The sequence below is a fragment of the Bubalus kerabau genome, chromosome 14 (genome assembly GCF_029407905.1).
Source record: "Bubalus kerabau isolate K-KA32 ecotype Philippines breed swamp buffalo chromosome 14, PCC_UOA_SB_1v2, whole genome shotgun sequence".
Lineage (NCBI taxonomy): Eukaryota > Metazoa > Chordata > Mammalia > Artiodactyla > Bovidae > Bubalus > Bubalus kerabau.
In genome coordinates, this window is record NC_073637.1 from 36,114,980 (window position 1) to 36,127,655 (window position 12,676).

Below are 12,676 nucleotides of genomic sequence, written 5' to 3' on the forward strand. Positions count from 1 at the left end.
AAACACGGAAGGTCTCTGGGCCCCCACAAATTCTTCAGTGTGTAAACGCACGTGTTATTTTCTAACTTCTTTTCAGGTGACTCAAGACCAATGTACAAGAAAAATATTATTATTAATTTCAGCATCTCAGCATGGGGCTCACGTTAATGTCAGTTCAGGATACCCAACTAGATGTATACATCTAGTTTATTATAAAGGTTAAGAAAGATACATACACATCTACTAATACAAAAGCACTTATCAAAAAAGGGGGCTGGATGGGCAAGAGAACTCTCCACTGAACTGCATCTGTACTACCAAGTAATTCCTATGAAATTAGGCAGGTCACTGGATTTGTTTTTTCCCCAACTGTAAAATCTCCCTTGCATAAACGACAAGATTCTTTCAAAATCAGGGATGACAGTGTCAGCTGGCTAGTGCTGAGTCTGGTATCATGTTGAATCCAAGTGACAGGATCCACTTCTGATGTACTGTGCCATTCAAAGTGACCACAGGTTCCATTTTTCTAAAATGCTAATATGCTAATTTTGTGTGTGTACACTGAGTTCACTTCATATTGGATTTTCATTTTCACCCCAGAAGGCCCCCCCTAGCATGGCAGGGCACTGAGAAAAGAAGTGGGGAAAGGCAGAGCTCACCTTCCGGCTCGCAGGCTCAACTCCACACTGCTCCTCCTCTGGTGAACGCTTGTTGTGCCCCAATGCTAACTGTTACCTTACTAATCGAGATTATCCATGAAACTGAGAAAAGACTTCCAGAGATGTTCCAGGCAAGAGACAGAAAACGAGTGGGGAATTTACACTACGCCAGATATTAGAATCATTGCTTTAGGGATACGCTACTTACTCTATGGCTTTCCCAGCAGTGCAGTGGTAAAGAATCCGCTTGCCAATGCAGGAGATGCAAGAGACATAGGTTCGATCCCTGGGGTAGGAATTGGTAACTCACTCCAGTACTCTTGCCTGGAGAATCACATGAACAGAGGAGACTGGCGGGCTACAGTCCAAAGAGTCACAAGGAGTCGGACACAGAGAGGGCATGCAGCAGCACTTACACTGCACATTTCATTTCCTCCAAGCCCAAAACATTTGTAACGCCCAAATGATGTGCATTTTAAATGGTCATTCGTGGGTTTTGCTTTTTCAAGATTAACTGCAGGGTCACAATGGACTTCTTTTTGTAATCTAACAGATTCTGATGTATTGAGTCCAGGAAAAAGAAACAGCATAGCCAAGGTCTCACAGCCGCGGGCTGGGGCCACTCTGATGAACTGCCCTCTGCAAGTCTGTTTTAGTCCTGCCTTTCCTAACGTAAGACACACAGATCTGAGGACTGGGGCTTAACTTTTTTATTTGCTATGCCACCGCTAGAGCAATCAGTTAAAAAAGAAAGAAAAAAAGTGCTAAAGTCTTTATGTAATCTACCTGGCAAATATTCTAAATTAAAGACAACACCGCTAAAACAGCAGTTGAATATGCCATAGCATAATACTTGTTTCATTTGGTGATATTTTGAGCAAATTTTCTCCCTCTTTCTCACAAGTTTACTCTCACAAATTTAGAAACATAAATGTTCACAAAGTACTCCTCTGGAATAAATGAGTGACAGAGAGCCCCTTCTTTTAAAAAAATCACTCTCTCATCTCCTTAGTAGATGCCTACCAACAATGACAACAACTCTTGACAAAGGCAGCGTACACTGGCAATGTGACGGAGTATTCAAATGATTACCTGTTGGAGTCTAATGGTAACATGCTTAGTCACTGCTTTTTATTCCTCAGAACCTCTAGGGCTCTGTGCTCCCAACTAACAATTTGTGCAAAGCTCCAGTTGGGAAGAAATTTTAAGAATAAATGCCCTTCTCTTTCTTTCATTTCTTTCTTCTCCCCCTAGGAGGGGACTTTACAAGGTGTTTTCACAATGAAAACATTTAAGAAAAGACATTTTAGTAAAAATACTCAGTGATTTTCAAGAGGGACAAATCCTAGGAAATTGACTTTTTAGGTGCTAACCCGACATTTCTTAAAAGGTTTCTAGCTCTCATTGTATTTATTTCTTCTTACTAGGCTAGAAAGGAAAAAATATAAAGGGGAGGGAACCTCAACTCTCTGGCCCACTCTCGCCTATTTCTACTTTGTTACTCAGTGCCTTGTCGGATCATTTGTGGTTACCTTGTGAGTTTCATTTCTTAAGTGATTGTATGTATGTATGAATGAATGTGTGTGTGTGTGTGTGTGTGTGCGCACTATTAAAGATGATTTCAACGGATTACTTGGCTCCTACTCAGGAAAGAAGGCTTGCCTCTTTCCCTGCTGCAGTATAAGTTAAGACTTTTAAGGCTTAAAATAGATAGGAAACATCAGGAGGCAAAAAAGGAGAGAAAGGGTAGAGTCTATGGTCTGGACAATAGGTAGAGCTCAACTGGGAACTGCTGCTGAGATGCTGATCTGAAATTTTCAGAAATGTAACTCAACCTAGACTAGAACAGGAATCAGAGAAATGAGGAATAGAAGCCGACCATGAGGAAAGGGAAGAAAAGGAGGAAGAGCAAAGCTAATTTTTAAAAAGCAATGTTCTAAGTGCTAGGCATTGTTATAACTGCATTATGTGAATATGCTCAATATGACAAAACCACACAGTAGAGAAAGAAGAGATGGGAGGCAGGGAGATGGAATGTGAACAGGAAGAATAGATTAGACTCAAGTTGATATTAACAATAAAGAGCCCTCCCTGAAAAGATATATGCACCCCAATGTTCACTGCAGCACTGTCTACCACAGCCAAGACATGGAAGCAACCTAAATGTCCATCAACAGAGGAATGGATAAAGAAGATGGGGTACATATATACAATGGAATATTGCTCAGCCATTAATAAGAATGAAATAATGCCATTTGCAGCAACATGGATGTACCTCACTCAGTTCAGTTCAGTCACTCAGTTGTGTCTGACTCTTTGCGACCGCATGAACCACAGCACGCCAGGACCCCTGTCCATCACCAACTCCCGGAGTCTACCCAAACCCATGTCCATTGAGTCGGTGACTCCATCCAACCATCTCATCCTCTGTTGTCCCCTTCTCCTCCTGCCCTCAATCTTTCCCAGCATCAGGGTCCTTTCAAATGAGTCAGCTCTTCACATCAGATGGCTAAAGTATTGGAGTTTCAGCTTCAACATCAGTCCTTCCAACGAATACCCAGGACTGATCTCCTTTAGGATGGACTGGTTAGATCTCCTTGCTGTCCAAGGAACTCTCAAGAGTCTTCTCCAACACCACAGTTCAAAAGCATCAATTCTTTGGCACTCAGCTTTCTTTATAGTCCAATTCTCACATCCATACATGACCACTGGAAAAACCATAGCCTTCACTAGACGGACGGACCTTTGTTGGCAAAGTGATGTCTCAGTTTTTAACATGCTGTATAGGTTGGTCATTACTTGGTTGGTTCACGTATTGCTGAAGCCTGGCTTGGAGAATTTTGAGCATTACTTTACTAGCGTGTGAGATGAGTGCAATTGTGCAGTAGTTTGAGCATTCTTTGGCATCGCCTTTCTTTGGGATTGGAATGAAAACTGACCTTTTCCAGTCCTGTGGCCACTGCTGAGTTTTCCAAATTACCTAGAGAGTATCATACTGAGTGAAGTAAGTCAGACAAGGAGAAGGAGAAATATATGACATCCCTTATACGTGAAATCTAAAAAGAAATCATACAAATGAACTTACTTACAAAACAGAAAGAGACTCACAGACTTAGATAACAAACTTATGGTTGCCAGGAGGAAGGGACAGTTAGGGACTTTGCAATGGTCATGTACTCACTGCTATATTTCAAATGGATAACCAACAAAGACCTATTACATAGCACATGGAACTCTGCTCAATGTTATGTGCCAGCCTGGATGGGAACAGGGTTTGGGGGAGAATGGATACCTGTATATGTATGGCTGAGTCCCTTCACTGTTCGCCAGTAACTACCACAACACTGTTAACTGGCTATTCCCCAATACAAAAGGTTTTTGATGTTAAAAAAAATTAATAAAAATTTAAAAAGAAAAAAAAAGAAATAAAGTGTCCTCAAGGTAGGCTTTACTTCAATAACCCTGCATCTTTTCTCTGTGTCCAAGGCACCTGCAGCTGACTACTCTTAAAAAAGTATATGATATTCTTATATTAAAGCAGTAACCATTAACCATTTCTTAAAACCTCTTCAACATGAGGTAGTATACTTCAATTAGAGAATCTATCAGATTAATATATTAACCTCTAGTAGGTAAATTAAAACCTAAGAATTTACTCAGAACTTAGTATAAACCCACATGTTATGGCTTCTTCCTGATCAATAAGAGCAGGAAAACTGATAATCTAGTTGGACTGGGCGTGGAGTGCAGTAGTTACCATTCTGCACTCTCAGGACACTTCCAGCTCAGATGTAACTAGCAGTTGTTTTTCTGTCTTTGTGGCAATTGAGTCCCATCCACAAAAGACACCCTGTGTTTCTCTTTCATTTCTAGCTACTCCCATTGTAATGATCCAGAAAACACAGCAGAGTAGTAGATGTCACAGCAAGATAGCCACAGGTCAAGAGTGTGCAGAGGGACCGCCATGGGGCCCAGTGTCCCTCACCTTCCCACCCCGTGCACCTGCTACAATACCTTATTCTGTATGTGTGGTTACATTGTTTTGTAATCCCATTTATGTAACTTAACATTTGTTCTCCATTTCTCTTCTTACATAAAAGATGTGGGTGGGACAAAGGCCATATATTTTGCTTCTGAAACCTAAAACGTTCCTATTTTACTCTGGGCACAATAACTGCTCCAAAATGAAAACAGACTAATTTGGAAAACACAGCCAGTTGGCCAGGGAATGAAAAACAAGTCAGAGATTCACCTGATCAAGAAGTTTCATTTGCATCACTAAAGGAGGCGACTCGATCTTCGAAAGAGGACAGAGCTGAGGAATATATAGTCCGAGCTTCATATTCTAGAGCAACCTGCCCTCTTATATGACACTGATTAAACTCCATGAGTCTCAGAAATTTCCAAGATAAAATGTAGATAATCCAAGCTGAGGGGAGTACAAATTTGATGGAATAATGTATACCTTAAGGACTAGCAGAATGTAGGTATGTAAGAAAAGTTTCCTTCTTAAAACTCCTTTAAATTCTGATTTATAAAAATATTTCTACACTTTATTTTTTAAAGATGTGGTCAAGCCATTATTGGAGGGCATATAAAACAAAAAATGTTAAGAGGCAACAAACAACCATGAGTTACAATAGAGATAAGGACTCAGAAAGAAATCTGAGAGGTAGATTTCACCAGTGCTTTAAGAAATAGTATGAATTATCAAAACATTAAAGCCTATGTCACAGTATTAATTAAATTATTCTGTATTTGCTTAAAAAACAGCTTTGCAAGAAAAAGGAAACTCAGCTGTGAATAAAGTCGATTTGAGGTGGTAGGTAATTAAAACCTCTTGTATTTATGGTGAATACTCTGAATTACAATACAACAACTCATAAGTGCCTAAAAACGTTCTGCACTGATCCTACAGAGAAGCTGTGTGAAAATACTGGAGGAAATCTGAGAGGAAGGGGAGCCTAACTATTAAACATTTCATAAAATGTAAATGCCACGTCTGTTCATTTAAATCATGTTTATCTAAAATATAATATAGTCAACATGAACAAGAAACTGTACTTCAATATAAATTAAGCTTTCTGTCAAGTAATTAAAAGAACTCTCTAGTCACTCTTAGAAATATAACTTTTTCTAAATAACAACTGAAATTTGGTTTTGAATGTAACATTTTCTGCTCTTTGTGTGAAAAGGTCCTAGGATTTCTTAGTATGGGAAGTCTAGGATATGCCTTTTTAAGATTCTTTTAGAAAACCTATTTTTAAAGAGAGGAACTGAAAAAGAAAGTGAGGTAGCCCTTTTTCCATCCATCAGACAAAACAACCCATGTTAATAAAACATCTAAATCTAAATCCCATTGAATGAATTATCTGTGTAACCTCATTTGAAGCCAAAGAACAGCTTAACATAATTTCTGTGACCTGCATTTCCCTTTATTAATTAATGTCAGATAATCATTTCTGATACAGTATACAATTTAGCAACTCCGTGGGCTCACAGCGCCTAACTGGGAGAGGGGGATGGCCAATAAAATGCTAAGCCTTGTCGCATTTTCCCCCAAACTTAGGTTAGCTTGAAACTTTATTTATTTTGAAATTATTATTATCTTTTGTGTGTGTTTGAATGGTCTGTTTATTTGTTCTTTATTTTTCAAGAGAACAAACTCTCATAGGCAAAACACTACCAATTTCAGACTGGAGTCCCAATCCTGCATCTAGCTAGCTAGCTGGTCTAGGCGCACATCACTGGATAGGTCGCTGGACTTCCCAGTGCCTTCTCCCCCCATCTCTAGAGAGAGACGGTAGCAGCAGCCACTTCCTAGGCTTCACTTGACGGTGTGTGGATTAAATAGGAAGACAGTAGAGAACACTACCTGGCACATGATGAGAACAATATGTACGTGAGGAATCATAAACGATCTTTCACTTCCAAAAACGTTCTATTACATTTGCACTAGGATTTAAAGAGGATCTATGCTGACAATACCTGGTTCCACATTTATGTCTCTGTGCTGAAATCACATTGTGGAATGGCCTGTAACTGTGACATTTCATCAAATATAAGTAAACTATACATTAAATTACACAGATGACTTAACACTTAAGTCTTCATTTGTGTTCATGGCCTATCTTCTACCTGTTTGGGGTCGCCTCATAATTATCAATCTTTGGTAATATGAGTTACTGAGTGAGTGAAAGTCACTCAGTCGTATCCGGCTCTTTGCGACCCCATGGACTGTAGCCTGCCAGGATTCTCTGTCCAAGGAATTCTCCAGGCAAGAATTACTGGAGTGGGTTGCCATTCCCTTCTCCAGGGGATCTTCCCGACCCAGGGATCAAATCCAGATCTCCCGAATTATAGGCAGATTCTTTACCATCTGAGCCACCAGGGAAATTCCTTGGTAGTATAGTAATGCTCTTTTTAAATCAAACAAATGTATCTGTCTAGTGATACACTGACAGAAAAGTTAAATGCACATATATGGGCAGCAGTAATATTAAAAATGTTCTATGAACAAAACAATGAAAAAAAAAAAAAACACTACCATGTTGCTCTATATAATGAAAAAAATTCTAATGAAGTAGGATGCTTCCAACTCAATTTCCTTCACATTCTTGATCCACATCTTTCGAGTACTTCTGACGAAATTCATTGTGTAGTATCTGATGGGATCAGTTAATCAAGTTTCCTTTTCTGAGATAAGAATCATTTTCCTCAACTAATATAGAAGGTAGCACAAAATGTCTCTGCAATTGTTACAAGATTCAATTAAAAGCAGGTGAGTTGAAAGACACCAAGTTCTGTTTAACTACAGACATTACGGCCCATTTGAAAGCTTTGAAAATCAAAAGTGGTTCAGTCTCAAATTCAAAGAGAATTTAGACATGATCAGAACATACTTCAATTCCTGACACAAAGAATTATCCAGATTTGAAACTCATACAAAACACGTAAAAGTCAAGAACCGTATCTTGCCAAAAATAATAGTAAATTTTTGTTTTTTCTTTTCTCTCTACCCCTCAAGGTAACCTACATTTATCTCTACTTCAAAACACTGTGAAAACTTTAACTCATGAAACCTCATTGTAGCAAATAAACAAATGATCAGGTATGCTATTTTCATAATCGGCCCTTGAAATTTAGTATGAAACAGGACCCTTTAATCAACAGTAACCTCAGTAAAAGTAACGACAAAAACACTGAAGGAGAAGTACCATAATAAGCCAAAGATATCACATTTGTGGAAATAAATACATAATAATAAACAAATGCCTCTAGGGTCAAGGATGGTCAATTAGGTAAGCGTAAAGCTCCTGGTGTGGCATTCCTGGACCCCTTAGGGCCAGAGGACAGCCACCAGGGAAGAATATCCGTGGGGATTGTGGCCAATGCTGCAGACACCATTTGGCTCTGGCGTTGAACAATTTTGACGATAGTCACCGTGGTGTCAAAGAAGAAAAGTTTTGTCTTTTTCCTTCCTTTTAGAAACAAGGAAGAAAAAATTAAAAGATGGGAAATAGATAAATAAAGTGAGCACACATTATGGTTTAGAGCAATATGGACTGGAATTTAGGATATGTTAAAATCACAATATATTTAATATATTTAAAAGATAACAGCAGTATGTTACAAAGACTAAGATTTAATATTTTCCCTTTAATGAAAAAGTTTGAGATGGATCTTGACTTATAAATATATCAGTGAACAAGTTCAAAGAAGTAATAACTTACCTGTTGGACAATAAAGATTTTATGAAACTTTGGGAATATTCTGAAGGAGTAACAACAATAAACATCTAACTTCTACATTAGGGGAAAATTTTAATGTTCCAAAGCATCTAGCTTCAAAGAAAATCTAAAGATTCCACTGGATTCATGCACAAAATCTACTATTGTATATAAGTAAAACTCATAAAACCAACTTAATTTGTCTAACAGATGTTTAATTCAAGCCAAAGGAAATTTCCATTTCCATTCCATTCAAATATAATAGGATCAGTAACCACCATACAGTTTTCAAACTTTATCTTATAACCTAGTAAATAGTTTATTTTCTGGACTGTAATAAAACTGCCATATAAAAGGGAGAATTAGAAATCTAGATCAAACAGCCTTTTTAGTGACAAAGGACTCAAACTGCAAGATAAACTGTTTCCTCCAACCTTGATTTTCTCTATTCTAACTTAAGCCACCAATTCAATAATTACAACACAGTTGTTTCTTCAAAGGTTTTCTTTCATGGTTTAGGTGAAGAAGTCAAAGTCTTGGTATTCATATAAGCACGGGAAAGTCTTCTACAAGCTCACCCATTCATCTGTCTGATGAAATTTACCCCAGCTCATCACACCCATGCTTTTTAGTCCTTTGCTCTTCTCAAGGAGGTACAATAACACTGGGCTCCAATGCCATGATACTGACGGCTAACAGACTACCCACCCTTTAAGGTGAAGACCACAAAATTTCAAATGTATGATTTCTGCTCATGTTAGAATTTTATCTAACTGGCACCAAAACCACAGCTAAAACTGTGGTTTAAAGAAAGCAAAGGCCTCAAATTATCAATTCTACATCAATTCAGTATTTTTGAATACTTCCAAAAGGAGTAAAGGCAAATAAGTCTACAGACTATGGCACAACAATCTCTCAACCTTGCCTGGAGACATATACTTAAGAGATCCTCTGAAACTGGACTACACACATCTATAGTATATGGTTAAAAAGCCATTATTAAATGCTACATATTTCTTCCTTGCCCTTGGCTCTTTTTGGATGGGAAGGCAGAACTGTAGCTGTGACTAGAACAAAAAAATGTATTTCCACTAACTGGAGAAACCCATGATTCACTCATGCACACAAGGCTTTGACAAACCAAATGTGCAAAATTGGGTTAAAATCACAAGTTTTAAAATTCACTGTTAATTTCTCAGGTTATGTCCAGTTTTTCTGAGTCTCAAGCTAGCAATGGAAGTCTCAACAGAAATCTCTATATCCCAACAGCAAAGAAATACAGAAAAAAAGAAAGGGAGGGAGGGATGGAGGGAAGGGGGATGGAAGGCAAGCACTACATAATCATTATGGATATGGATAATTTTATAAATAAATGTTTAATTTATCCCTTACATTTAGATGCTATAAACAGTGGAAAACAATATACATGATTTGTGCTTCAAAAATAAAGTATGAGGTGTTTAATGGAAGCAGCCTGATTTTATTTGCTATTTTCTCTTTAAGGAAATTCTGGCAAGGTCAGCTGACTCAAATTCAACACCTGTCCAGAAAATAACATACATCTGTCACTTTTTCCAAAATGAAAGTGAACGGCATAGCTAAAATTCCTGTGTGTGTGTGTGTGTGTGTGTGTGTGTTCAGTTGCTAAGTTATGTCTGACTCTTCGTGACCCCATGGACTGTAGTCCACCAGGCTCCTCTGTCCACAGAATTTTCCAGGCAAGAATACTGGAGTGGGTTGCCATTTCCTTCTCCAGGGGATCTTCCTGACCCAGGGCCCAAACCTGGCATTGCAGGCAGATTCTTTAGCCTAGTCACTGACCCACATCAGATGTGATGCACTTGGTACTACGGTGGCACAGATGTGCAACTCTGCTTATCGCAGACCTTCTCCCTAAAGCTAACAACTCTATTATTCAGGTTAAGTAGAACATACAACTTAGAACTGAAATCTAAAGGCCAGTAACAAAAAAAGGCAAGAGAATATAAGTTTTATTAATATAAACAATCTGCAACCACTTCTCCCCACTCTCAGGCATACATACACCTACACTACAGATCTCTACTTCTTTCTCAGAAGATTCTAGCTCCAATGCTACTTCTTCTAAGACATGCTAACTCAAAAGATCAACACAAGGTATAGACTGGCAATACTTTCGCTGCTGCTGCGTCGCTTCAGGCGTGTCCAACCCTGTGCGACCCCATAGACGGCAGCCCACCAGGCTTCCCGTCCCTGGGATTCTCCAGGCAAGAACACTGGAGTGGGTTGCCATTTCCTTCTCCAATGCAGGAAAGTGAAAAGTGAAAGTGAAGTCGCTCAGTCGTGTCCGACTCTAGCGACCCCATGGACTGCAGCCTACCAGGCTCCTCCATCCATGGGATTTTCCAGGCAAGAGTACTGGAGTGGGGTGCCATTGCCTTCTCCGGCAATACTTTCGCATTAGCCATCTAATCCCACAAGGCTGAGAGTAGCTTTTCAGAGGAACCTCAAGTGTCATGCTATGCATGCTAAGTCGCTTCAGTTGTATCTGACTCTTTGTGATCCTATGGACTGTCGCCCACCAGGCTCCTCTGTCCATTAGATGCTCCAGGCAAGAATACTGGAGTGGGTGGTCATGCCCTTCTCCAGAGCACCTTCCCGACCCAGGGATCAATACACCTCCTGCAATGGTAAGCAGGTTCTTTACCACTAGCACCATCTGGGAAGCCCTAGACTGGCCGTACTTTTAATTTTAACTATTTTCAAAGAATACCAGCGATGCCAATAGAAGTCACACTTAGAATTTATCAATTAAAAAAACACAGTGCTCTCCCAGTGAAATCTCTCTACAGTGAAATTCAACTTACAGCCCAAGAAACATCGTGATGAATTTTATAAAAAGTCATGTTTTAAAACTGCTGCAACTCTAAATTTTGCTATTCCAGCATCTGAATGAACCATAAAAACCAGATTCTGCCCTATTTCTGGTAAATCTTTCAACAATGCACTGAGCTGACATCACTTTGCTTGTCTGGACCCCTGCTCTACATGCAGACAGCCTGGACTCTGTCTCAACTTCATCAAGCACAACACACCTACCCCCCAGAATGTGCACCATCCGAGGAGCACACTTTGCAAGCACTGCTGCCCCTGTGTAAACAGGACATTTGTTTATGAGGGACAGTTTTTGCTGTTGTTGCTGTTGCCTTGATCTCTGCCATAGATTAAGACTTTCAGCAGAAGCAAACATATAATTCAGAAATCAAGGCTCGGTTTTCTTCTTTAAGAGAAAGATCAGAGAGCCAATTCAATGGGGAAAGGACCTGCAAGGAAATATGGAGTTAAATATGCAACAGTACTCCTTTTCCAGTTTAACACAATGGGGTAGGTATTCTTTATATTTCCCATAGCACTTAGCATAGACTAACAGGAAATAAATAATTAATATTCTGAAAGAGAAGAGAGTGAGAAGGAGGGATGGCCTGAAGGTGAAGGGAGAGAGGGAAGAGAGAAAGGAAAGTTAATGGTGCTGAACGAATGTAGTTTCACGGGGAAAAACTAAACCAAGCTGTTTATATGAATGTGTGCATAAAAAGGGAAGAAAATGGAAGAGGAAAAAATGCTTTAAAAACTGGCATGTCACACAAATAGTTTCCAATTGTGGCTTTGTGTCAATAACACCCACTGGAAGATAATTTCAACTGACCAGTAAGCCTGTTTTTTCCTGGGTCCATTCTACGTACAAGGAGCAGAGGGTTCTACCCAGGGGGTTGGGGGTGGGCTCAGGATTCCAGTTTGAATAGCTAAATGGCTGAGGGCATTTTATCAACTGTCAAAATATTTATTTTTCCAAATCACAGTGCCTATACGGCTGACATCTGAAGGAAATACCACTAAAATAGCAATACAGTTAAATGCTGGCAGATTTTTGCCTAAAGCATTTAAGTATTAATATACTACATTTCTGTTTAGAATAATACTGATTTTCTCAGATATATAGTCAAATCAAGCTTTGATTTGACTTGAAATCAAGCTTTCCTGTCTTCATGGGAATTTACACACCTCTCACTTAAATCCAACACCTAATCACAAATCTTTTCATGCCTATGAACAAAGAAGCAATTCAAAATCCAAGAAATACTCATTTCAAATGTATTTCCAACTAGTGGGGACATAATTTCTTTTATGTCTTGATATATGTAATATACTGTTTAGTGTTTAGCACTGAGTATACAACATACCACAAGAGGTATATCATGCTTTCCTGTTCTTTGGAGAACTCTCTCTCCATGTTGGTACTGAAGAGTTGAGATCTAACCTAGCATGCAT

At 39.1% G+C, this 12,676-nt stretch overlaps 1 protein-coding gene across 18 annotated transcripts in view; it reads right to left on the minus strand.

Annotated features, from left to right (window-relative positions):
- NCOA2 (nuclear receptor coactivator 2) overlaps nt 1-12,676 on the minus strand; it is a 285,913-nt gene that overhangs the window by 163,338 nt on the left and 109,899 nt on the right. The window contains exon 1 of one of the 18 annotated variants that reach the window (XM_055546231.1): nt 847-2,704. The exons of the other annotated variants lie outside the window; for them this stretch is intronic. The gene's annotated coding sequence lies outside the window, so the exon portion shown is untranslated. Of the gene's footprint in view, nt 1-846; nt 2,705-12,676 lie in introns of those variants that run through there. 18 annotated transcript variants of the gene reach the window in all.